We start from the raw sequence: 12,564 nt of genomic DNA, 5'->3' as shown, positions 1-12,564 counted from the left end.
AGTTTCTTGTTAATTAAAAGTTCTAAATAATTTAGAAAATTCAATTTACTTTGGATTTTATATGAAATCTTATTTCTCAAACCCAAACAATTTAGGAATCCAAATTTAATAAGAATTAGCACCAATCTAGGGCTTGGTCGAAAACCTATTCAATAAGGAAAGCAAGTTGCAGCTAGGGTAGTTTTTATGGAAACTAGGTAGCTTCGGCCACTTATTTGCTATGCTACCCCTACTACCCATCATCCAAGAGTTCTAAACTCTTTTCCATGCTTTCATATGCCATTGGTTATGATTCTTCAATCACAAGTAGCAATTACTTTGACTTGTATAAAACCAGTCCACTAAACTTGGTGATCAAGAAAACAAATCCTGAAATCTTGGTGAACAAGTTTTCTAAGATTTCCAATTTTGATTACCAAGTAGATTTTCATTAAAATCTTAGTAAGTTTTCAAAATCTCTTGACTTTTAAAAATGTTAGTTACATCAAGAAAACCAATTACCATAATCATATTAGGGCAACCATGTATCATATGCATATTATACATGCCCAATCGCCACTGGAAGATTTCTAGGCTAAATTTGTCATCAAATTTTGAATGACCAAATAAACTCCAAAAATTCAGAAATTTTTATACAATGATCATCAATATGTCTATTTTAATGTGTTATAATTTCATAGTATATAATATCCCTAGAGTGAGAAACAATTTTCATAATATCACTATAGCATAATTTTCCTAATATGGTCATAAAGCAAACAAAATATTTATTGAACATGAAAATGATATCCAAAAATCATAAAATTTAAACCCTGTCATCCTAAGATATCATGCTTTGATATTATAAAAGAATCCAATTAAAATAATATAGAAGAAATTAATTTTCTAGCCTTTTCATCACAACAATAGATGCAATCAAAATAGTTTTGATATCATGAACAACCGAACAAATTTCTAAGTTGCATAATTTATATTGATAAGGCTCTGATACCAATTGAAGGGAATTATGCATCAATATACAAAGTTAAAGGAACAAAATTTTTGTAAATTTTAATTCCTGAAAGCCAAAATCAATCAACAAAATCATACAAACATACTACTTCACAAACATGCATGCCTAGGTTTCAGCTTGGATGTCGAAATTCCTATGGTTGAACTTAGTGACCTTTCAAATAGTTTCCCAAGCCAAAAAAACTACCCAAGCGTTTAATCTCTAATAGTAATCCACACAAACTCTTATGAAAGAACCTTCTCTAAAGTTTGACAAAACTCAAAGCCATGCTCTAGCTAGTAAGTGTTTTCAAGATCTCTTGTATCCTCTCAAGTTTTGCTTAGTGTTCCAAGAGAGGTAGCTTGATGTTCCATTTATAAGGGAAGCATTTAGGCATATTAGGTTTAATATGTAAAATGCAAATTTCCACTATTATCCCCATACTTGTTGAATGTCCCAAATAAGGGAAAACTCTTCCTATTGTTTTATTTCCTTTATTTTTTATCATAGGCAAATCAAATTAAGTTCAACTTAATTTGTTCCAATTTTAATCTTTCACAATTATCCTATTGTGTGTGACCCATTAGGTTCTTTAACATGTTGGTAATAGACATAAGCATTGTAAGTCTTAATATTCAACTATGGATGAAACAAACTCTTTGTCTTCATCACTAATTCTCCAATTAACCAATCTTATATTTGTAGATCATGATCAATGTTAGCTTTATTGTCATGACCCCCAATTGCTAAAGAAAAGTCAATATGGCTTGACAACCTATCCGTGAATGGTCTTAGAGTATAATTAATATCCTTTTATCACATAGTATCTCAGTTTGAATATTGAGTATGGTTTAGCATTTACTCAATCTTGTTCAAGCATGTTAAGTCTTGTCATTGACATTAACTCATAAATAAGCTTTAGAACAATTCTAATCTCTTATTTTACTTTGGCCAAAGATTTCTCAAGTTAATTCAATCAAGACTAATTGAGATACTTTCTTGATCACATAAGGTGATGAATCCCATCTTGATTACTTTATGCAACTTCATATGCCTCATGTTATGCCCAACAATACTCGAATAGAGCATTCTTGGTTAGAACTATAAGTAAAATCAAAGTATAATATTCATCATATAAGATCATAAGTAGTTCAAGTCAAAGGATCACTTATACAACCTTCACATGAGAATGTATCTATAGACACTATGTGAACTATCATGTAGCATTCTCATATTAGGTTATGTTAAGTGAATTTGTTCTTATAACAAGTACCCACACATTGGCTCAAGTTTACCTAAACTTCAACTTATAAGATCAATTGCTTGCTTCATAAGTAAGAACATAATCATGTGCTAGCACTACAATAAATTTGGTTATTAGTGGTGCATCAAATAATGTCACTAAATATTTGTTATTTGTCACCTTATATATTCCGTGACAAAAAATTAAACATCATGACATTTGTCACATTTGCACCATCGTTAAAGGTCTAATATGACAATAACAAAATATCGTCACCTATTGTAAATCTACTATGACAATAAAATAAAACATCACCTTATGTTTTTTATGTTTTGTGGCATTAGTTTTCATCAGCTATCTATGACAAAAAAGTCATTGAAAGCTATAATCATCACAAAAAAAAATGAGAAAAATGAAAAAATTCAAAATATTAGTGACTAAAGGTAAATCGTCACAATATTAGACACAAAATTATTGTCACCAATGATTGTAAGATAATGTTTACCATGACAATAAAATCAAACGTCACCTTATGCTTTAATATTTGTGATGTTAGTTTTAGTCAGCTATTTATGAACAAAAACATCATTAAAGGCTATAATCATCACAAAATAAATGATAAAATCAAATATATTAGTGACGAAAGATATATCGTCACAATATTAGTGACACAATTATCGTCATGAATGATTATAAGATAATATCAAATGTGACAATAAAATCAAACATCACCTTGTGCTTTTTTTATGACGTTAGTTTTCGTTAGCTATTTATAAAGAAGAACATGATTGAAAGTTATAATCGTCACAAAATAAATGATAAAATCAAATATATTAATAACGAAAGGTAAATCATCACAGTATTGGTAACACAATTATCATTACAAATGATTGTAAGATAACGTCAAATGTGATAATAAAATCAAATGTCACATTATGCTTTATTTTTTTGTGACATTAGTTTTCATTAGCTATTTATGAAAAAATGTCATTAAAGGCCATAATCATCACAAAATAAATGATAAATCTAATATATTAGTGATAAAAAGTAAATCATCACAGTATTGGTGACATAATTAACGTCATTAAATCCTATAGGTAAAACATTTTTGTGTAATAATCCAATGTAGTATTCTTGTAAATCCACCAAATATTTAAATTGGTTTTTAAATGTAGTATATTCTTTAAAGTCTACCTTAAAATAATATAGAAATAATATTGTTTAAAAAATAAAGAGTCATAACTATGAAATAGATAGTCGTCAAAATCTTATTTTCAAGCTCTCAATCCAACTCGTGTCGAGGGTGATTGTGTTAATGGTGAGATTGTGTTACTTGAAGCTGCAATAAATAAATAATAGCCAATATCAAAACAAACCAAAATACACATAACAAGATCAAAGCAAATATAAAAAACAAACTAATCCATTTTATGCATATGCAATTTTTAAATGAGGCCCTATTAAAGAATAGTTTTTGCCAAGAAATTGACAGGTAAACTTCTCAATCTACAATGTTGATACTAATCATAGGAAATAGGCAAAAGATGGGTAGTTCATGTTTAAACAAGTAATCACCATCACCTCAAGCCTATTTTAAATTAATTCAGATAAATCATGGGAAAGTTATAATTGCACTGCATTCAAGGAGCTATGTCATTATCATGCTTTGATATATCTCGCATTATATGAATGACATTTTATTATCCAAATCAAGACAAAAAGGTAGAAGTTGTAATAATAACTTAAACTAAGATATAAATATGCAAACAAATAAAGTAGAAACACATAGACACAGCACAAGCAGCCACGTCAAATCAAGAATCACAAGAATCGGGCAAAAGCCCTTTTATAAAGAATGTAAAGATGAAGCTTCCCTTTTATACATATAGTTGTAACTTGTTAGAAGATGAAATTTGTAGTGGGACTATGAGAGTTTTTCTAATTTTGAAATTGACAAGTAAACTTCATAAAGACTTAGCAAATAAAGAAAAATCAATTGATTTTTAAAATCCGAGTAATAACAAAAGTACCAATTCTCAGTTTTGAATTAGGAATCAAAGAAAACCTAGTTATATAATGCTTGCAACATCACAACCACAATAGAATCAAGTATATACCTAACTAGAGATGTTAGTGACAAGTAGCAAAACCATACAGCACCAAATGTGTTTGTTCTAGGATAAAGATGAGCTTTAGTTCTAAAAAATTCTCAGCTGACCCTTTTCTTTTGAATGGGATAAGAAGGATCACTTTTTCCAACTTGCCAAAAAAAATGCATATAATTAGTACAAAAATACTAGTAGAAGTTTAAATTTCATCTTTTGATTTGGTAAAAAAGTTTCATATAATGACCCAAGAGAGGAACATGTAGTAACATTAATGTAATATACACATTCATTGTCATTTCTCAAAGGAGAGGAATCATGAAGTACAATGTCTAATGCAGCATGATGGGTGAAATTTATTAACTTAACAACTATCTTTTCTCTCCTAAATTTAAGTCCAAAAAAACTAAAAATTTTTTTAATTCCTTAGAGCAACTTCAACAACTTGTAGATGTAGAACACTTGAGTAAATTCTCAAGGAAAAATGGATGGATAAACTTCTACATATCACAATAATAAACTTTCAACAACATAAAAAAGGGAGTTTACCATACCACAACAACTTTTTCAACCTTCAATTCCACTTTCTAATTTGATCCTTGGCTAGCCACCAAAGTCCCTTGCACCTGTATAAATGCACCAGTAGAAATCAACCCAAATTTTACCTACAAGCTTGAACACAAAAATAATTGGCAACTATATCCAACAAAGACATATCTTAAATAAAAATTTGAGAATTTAACTTTGCACAGCAAATCGAATGGGATTGGATACTAATAAAAAAAAATGCTAAAAGACTTAAACAAATTTTATAAAAAAGAAAGAACTTTTTCATTCAATTTCATGGAAAAAAAAGAATAAACATAATTATTCAATTTGTTAGTACCTGATTGTAGCCTTCAGTGTCTGAATTCATGATCCATTACATGTTTAAAAGGCATGAACCATCATTTACCTATAAAATATAAATCATCAATTTTAATTAATTGAAAAAAGAAAGAAAAAAAAAATTAATTGTTACCTTAAGGAATGTTATGCTACTTCGAACCTGGAGAATCTGTACGCAACCCATAACCACCATAGTTTGGTCGACCCAATCCAAACCTTCGTTGGGTCTTCCTTTTATGTTGACAATTTTAAACTTTTTCCTAAACTTATCAACTGTGTTCTTTATTTGGATAACTTTTTTTCTTGGAATTTCATTTTTGTCCTTTCTCTAGACTACAGTGCTACGGAAATAACAAAACGAAAACATCATTTTCAAGGAATGGATGAGTGGAAGGAGGATGCTCGACGAGGTAGTGGTGGGAAGAGGCAAGGAGTTGTTAGGTTTTTGGAACAGAAGGGAAGGAAATAGAGGGTAAAATAGGGTTTGAACTAGAGAAGAGCAGCTGGTCCTAAAGCAGCAGCAGTCGCCAATTTTTGGTATTCTTTCTTTAGCTTAGATTAGGCTATTTATTTGCTACTGTGCTTTTAACGTATTTTTTTTCTTGACCGTTTATTTATTTAATTTTTAATTGTAAAAAGTACATATTATTAGATTAAAAAATATAAATTTGGCCAAAATTTAAAAATATAAAATTTGAGTTCTCAAAAAATTATATATTCTCTTTTTTATGTCAAAATTATATTTTTTAATATTTAAAATTTAAAATTTTTATTTTTTAATATTAAAAATTATAAAATTTTAATTTTAATATTAAATACATTAAAATCAAAACTTTTTTCTTAAATTCATAAAAATCATTACATTCCAAATATTTGGAGACAAAAAAAATTATATTTTTTTAAAGATAAGACACATTACTAATTTAAAATTAATTAATTTAATTTAACATATAATAGCATATAAATTACACACACATTTAAAATTTTCAATGTAAAATATTATTTAATGCAAGATAGTGAACTTTACTTATACGAATTTCTCATATGAATGGTGTTATTTCTTTGTCTAAAATCTTTGCCTTATTTTTTTCCTTAATCTTCTGTTTCTTAAACCTTTGAAATTTATTGGCCAAAAAAACACTCTAAACTTTGTACCTTTTTTTAGGTGATTTGGATGATATCTAGAATCTCAACCTTACCCTTCCTCCTCAAAGGTACCCTCTTTCTCTTTCTCTCTGCATGTACTTTTATATTTATACAGAATCATTTTTCTGAGGGTGTAGTTTAGGAAATTTTCAATTAAAATTATTTTTTTATGAATATTAATAATTATTTAAAATTTATTTTTTACTTAAAAGTTATTAGTATGGTCAAATGTAGTTTTTTTCTATTTAGATGTATATAATCTAAGGAAAATTGTCACTTATAAATTACACATTAATTGAAACTTATTAGTGACGAATAAATAACATTATAACATCATTTAAAAGTTTGTGACATTTATGTTATTGTCATATAACACCACACATTAACGTAATCAAATTGCAATATCATTAATAGTAAACTAAAATATTCAATTTGTGACAAAAATTCATAACATCACCTTAAATCTATTAGAAAAAATTCATCACAGTTAAAATTTTAAATTGGTGATAAAATTATAATGTCACCTAAAATAAAAACAAAAACATCACAAGGAAATTTTCCACCAAATAAATTTGGCGGTAAAAGTTTGTGACATTTATGTTATCATCATATGACACCATACATTGACGTGATGAAATTGCAACGTTATTAATAGTTAACTAAAGTGTTCAATTTATGACAACTATTAATAATGTTACCTATAATCTATAAAAAAAAAATTTGTCATAGATAAAATTTTAAATTGGTGATGAAATTATAACATCACCTAAAACAAAAAACATCACAAAAAAAAAATTTTCCCACCAAATAAATTTAGGGGTAAAAGTTTGTGACATTTATGTTATCGTCATATAACACCATACATTAATGTGACGAAATTATAATGTCATTAATAATTAACTAAAGTGTTCAATTTGTGACAAAAATTAATAATGTCACCTAAAATCTATTAAAAAATTAATCACAAATAAAATTTTAAATTGGTGACAAAAATTATAACATTAGCTAAAATAAAAAAAATCACAAATAAATTTTTCACCATATAAATTTGGCAATAAAAGTTTGTGGCATTTATGTTATCATTATATAAACCATACATTAACGTGATGAAACTACAATGTCATTAATAATTAACTAAAGCATTTATTTTGTGACAAGAATTAATAACATCACCTAAAATCTATCAGAAAAATTTGTCAAAGATAAAATTTTAAGTTGGTGACAAAATTATAACGTCACCTAAAATAAAAAAAAATGTCACAAAAAAATTTCCCACCAAATAAATTTGGTGGTAAAATTTGGCAATAAGATTTTGGTGACATTATCATGTGATGATTTTATATATCATCATATAAAATATCAAAACAATATAAAAATGTGATGAAATATAATTTTCATCACCTTTTACATACTTTGCGTGATGAAATATAATGTGTCACTTAGAAAAATCATCACAACTTGCCAGATTTATTGTAGTGTAGTCTCAATAACTTATGTCAATGTCCTCTTATTGATAAAGCATCGATTAGGAACTATTATGCAATGATGATCTCATAATTACAATCTCATTGTAATCCCTTACAAAGTTTTATTTACATTTCGAGGAGTTTATCATATAAGCATCAACATTAATATACATGTAAATAAGCTCAATGATAAATAAATAAAACCTTTATAAGATATTAAATATCAAAGTTCTACAAATATGGCAATGTCTTATAGCCAAAGTATGATTCAGGTTGGAAGGCAAATACCAATAGGTCTCCCATTAAATTGTGAGATTGTTGACATATAATCTATGATCATGCATCATGTAGCATTAGGAATTCATGATACTATGGCATATAGTTAAAGTTATGATTTACTTTACTATTTAGTGCAGTGTATATTTTCATTGTAAATCCATGTCTTGTGTATCATGCGTTATCTTGTCATGCCTTGGACATTTCTTTACTTTTCTTAGATGAACTATCATTATTTATGTCATTTAGACTAGGACATACTTCTATGGTTACACTTCCCTATACGTTATAAAGCGTGAACCATGTAATTGATTAAATGATGATTGATAACATGGTTGAAGGGAATTTTTTATCAATATATAGAGTATTAGCAGTGAAATTTTAAAAAATTTCAACTCCTTAAAGCAAAGATCAATCAATAAGATCATACAAATACAATAATTAATTTTGATTAGTAGTATATTACCTCTTGTGCTGACTTCACTTTGGCCAAGCAAGAGATCACCAAATTTGTTTTTGCAAGCCTAGAGCTATCAAAACATGTACCCTTTAATGATGATCCATAGGAACAAGGTGAAAAAACATCCCTAAGGGATGGGAAGAACTCAAAATTGAAATCTCTAACTAGTGAGATTAGTGTAGACACCTAATTTTGTATGGGATATTTTATTCTTTTTATATGAGCTCGTTTTTCCAATTGGGTCCAACCTTCATTTTTCGAGCCTAATACATAACCCATTTTTAAATTCTCCATATAAGGCCCAATGTGAACCCCATAATAAGGCCTGTTGTGTAAGCCTAATTAAATGCCCAAAATGGTCCAATAAAAGGCCCGATAAAAGGATTCTTTCTTGAAGCCCATTAATGGCCCATTGTTGACCATTAAACAAAAAATCAAATAAAAAATAAAAAATAATAATAACAAAAATTTTTAAAATTTTTAATTAATTAAAAATTTTAAAAGTTATAGTATAAAGTAATAAATAAATAACTAACCAAAATAATAAAAAATTTGGTCTAAAAACTAATAAAAATTTAAAAGTCTAAAAAAAAAAAGAAAAAAAAAAGAAAGCAAATGAAAAAAGACAAAAAAGAAAAAAATGGATTCCAAAATCAAAATTAAAAAGGCCCACCACCAAAAAATATATAGTCTACGACCAAAAAACCAAAAGGCCCGAATGGGCCATAAAATGTAGTTAGGACTTGTTAGAATTGGCCACCTCATGTGTTAAAAAAAAAAACAACAATACAGGGCACGAAATAGGCATGACATGAAGAGAAAAGCTGCAAAAGGGAAAGAATGGTTGGGTCATGGGATGATGGCTACATGAAGGTGTGAAGCAACAAAAAAAAATAAACTGCAATAGAAGCAAAAACAAGGAAATGTGGTCGACTAGTTAAAGATTCAATGAAGAAAAAAGTAAAAAAAAAAAAAAAAGAATGGGAAACATTGGTGAAGGGAAAATAAGCAAAAACTGAAAATGTGAGAGACAAAAAAGAGAAAATGCGAAGGGGAACAAAAATGGGGAATACATTACAAGCAAAAAGCAAAAAGCAAAAACCAATATAAGAGAAAAAAGTAGTAGAAAAACTGAAAAAAAAAAAAAAAAAGAGAAAGGAGTGGCATAGGGAAGATGAATGTAAAGCAATAGCAAAACAAAAAGAAAAAACAAGAGAAGATAAAAGGCATTAAAAAAAAAGAGTCACAAAGAATGGTGGTAGCGAAAGAGGAAGAACAAACATGAAAACTAGTAAAAAATGAACAATAAACATGAGAATTAATAGAAAATAAACCATTAAAAAGGAAAACAAAACAAACACAAAAAAGAAGTATGAACGAGAAAGACCAGTATAAAAAAATTGAGCCAAAAAAATGAAACAAGTAGCAAAAAACTGGTAAAAAAATTAGAAAAGAAGTATTGAAAAAATTTAAAGAAAAAGATAGGAGAATTGTAGTACTAAAAGAACAAAGGAGAAAGAGAAGCTTTGCATGCAAAAAAGGAAATGAGAAATTGTTGGGCCTGAATCAATAAACAAAATAATACGGAAGTAATGTATTGTAATAAACCCATAGCAATAGACAACAATCAATAATTCAAAATGCAGGACAAATAAAGCACACCAAGATTTACATTAAAAACCCTCAAGTGTATAGAAAAAAAATCACAGACCATCATAAAAATCTCCATTATCAAATAATGCATATACAAAGTTCTTTTCTAATTAAAACTAGGGCTAATCAACAACTAAAGAGATAATTAGAGAAATCTTACTAAATAGGTGACTAAACAAATCACCCTAGATTTATTCCTAGAGAGCTTCAACCTCGATCGCCACTATTCAAAATGTAGAACTCTGAATCATAAACTTGCTGATAAAATTTTAGCTCAACGAATCACGGATTGACTTTCATTCAACCAACTTTCCCTTCTCCCTTTCCTCTCTAATTTTTTGGCTTTTGTTCTTTTTCTTCTTTACGGTGCCACCACTCTGTTTCTTTTTTTTTTTACACCAAAATAGCCATTATTTTATTTAATATGTAGGACTCATTTTTTTAATTAAAAGGTAAACGTTAAAAGGACCATGGCTTTTGATTGGTTCAAAGGAATGGGGCTAGATCTCATATTCCTAACAATCTCTCCCTCTAGCTCCATTGGAAGAAGATTCATCACCATAGCAATTTCATTTGAAACTGATATTGGCCAAGGAACCCATTTTGGCCAAGTCACTATAGAGCTCAAGCTTCTCCTTAAAAAGTGTCATAGTTAATATATCTATTACATTCCCATCAGTATGAACTTTCTTTAATAGCATCTACTATTCCTAAATTATTGAATGTAACTAGTGATATCTAACATCAATATGCTTTGTTCTAGCATCGTACATGGCATTCTTACTCAAATTTAAAGCACTCTAACTATCACAAAACACTACTTTCAAATTCTATTTCTTCTTTTTTAACTACTAGGTTAGTAGCTAATACATTGTCAAAATTATCATCAATGCTTTCTTCATCACTACTTTCTTCTATTGTGTCATAGGTAAGAATGTAATGATAACTGAATTTTTTGAAGATTTCTTTATGCGTTTCATAAAGTTCTTTAATTTTGTGCATATATTCAACCCTTGTTTAGGGTGTTTTTGATTTTTCCATTTTTTGTTTAAAATGTTCACTCAGACTTTTGTATGACTTAAAATCTAAAATCTCTTGTTTAGAGAATTTAAAGTATTTTAAAGATAAAGGTTTATCATCTTTGAGAGTCATAATTGTATTTCCATAAAATAAAGGACCTAAATCACTAGTTTGTGATTTTTGTTCCAATTTATCATTCATATTATCAATTTTTCTTTGATTTTATCAATTTTTACAAAAAGTTTTTTGAAAAAAGATACAGATAAATCAACAAAACCATATACAAATCTACTAACAGCTTGAGGTTGAAATTCTAAAAAAGGTTCTATGAGTAAACTATGATTGTAAATTTTTTCTGAACAAATGTAATTATCTTCTTCAGTTTGTTCCATATTTTAGGTGCCTAAAACTGTCTATTTTTCATTAAAGGTTTCAACAAAGCCAGTTAAAACAACATAACACAAGCACAAATACCAGCAACAAGAAACTAGAAAAATATATATATGGGCTTTGAAATATAAAACAAATATCGAAAGATAAAGTAAAAGATCAGAAGACTTACAAAATAGTATAACTTTGAACAATCTTTATATATAGCTGAAATAGTTAAAGTTTTATTATAATTAAAAAAAAACTGGTTAACGTGGATAACATCCAAGACAGATAAAGATATTCAGCATCCAAAGAGATAAGAATAAGCTAGCTGTTAAGTTAAAAAGACCAGGCAGCTATTAGACAATAGTCACTGTAGAAGCTACTTTTACTGTTTAGTCCAATTTGTAACTATAGTTAACTCAATATAAGTTAAATATTTATCTATAAAAAGAGGCATCCTTTTTAGTTTTAAGCAGAGTCTTCTGGAGCCTCTCTCACTCCAAAATTTCCTTTTTTGTTCTACCTTCCTCTCAAACCTTTTAGCTTCTAGCTGTTAAATAAAGAGTTTCTACTTAATCTTTCATATCTTTTTATAATCCTTTTTTTATTATTTCAAAAAGCAACAATTTCTTACCAAAAGAAATACTTTTGCTCATCAATAACACAATCACCTTTTTAATAGAAAAACTATTAAAAGAAAAATTCAAAGAATGTTATTCTTCTTCTTATCTGGAAACACCAGAAATAAGAGAAACTTTTCATAAAATCAATTTCAAAATTGATCACAATCATTTCGATATAACAAGTATTGAATTAGGAATTATTGGTCAAATAGTTCTCCAAAATTTTTCCTTTAATCACCTTACATATTTTCCAGTATTTATTAAATCAAAATTTATTGAGTTTGTAAAAAATGATCAATATTTTTTCTATATTCATTT

The 12,564-nt window shown here is 27.8% G+C and overlaps 1 long non-coding RNA gene across 3 annotated transcripts in view; it reads right to left on the bottom strand.

The window, feature by feature from the left end:
* The window catches only part of LOC111276103 (uncharacterized), a 44,350-nt gene extending 38,592 nt beyond the window's left edge, over positions 1-5,758 (bottom strand). For 2 of the 3 annotated variants that reach the window (XR_016333752.1, XR_016333751.1), the window contains exons 1-3: positions 5,361-5,758; positions 5,226-5,294; positions 4,894-4,965 (exon numbers count right to left, since the gene is read on the bottom strand). This is a non-coding gene — a long non-coding RNA (uncharacterized LOC111276103). Of the gene's footprint in view, positions 1-3,248; positions 3,574-4,893; positions 4,966-5,225; positions 5,295-5,360 lie in introns of those variants that run through there. The other variant, XR_002688501.2, reaches the window with a different exon arrangement.
* Positions 5,759-12,564: the final 6,806 nt, after the last annotated feature.

The sequence above is a fragment of the Durio zibethinus genome, chromosome 25, assembly GCF_047325235.1.
Source record: "Durio zibethinus cultivar Kanyao isolate XHJ-2024 chromosome 25, ASM4732523v1, whole genome shotgun sequence".
In the NCBI taxonomy this organism is placed as follows: domain Eukaryota; kingdom Viridiplantae; phylum Streptophyta; class Magnoliopsida; order Malvales; family Malvaceae; genus Durio; species Durio zibethinus.
Note: the sequence above shows the minus strand (reverse complement) of the source record. Positions and strands in the feature narration are given on the sequence as shown.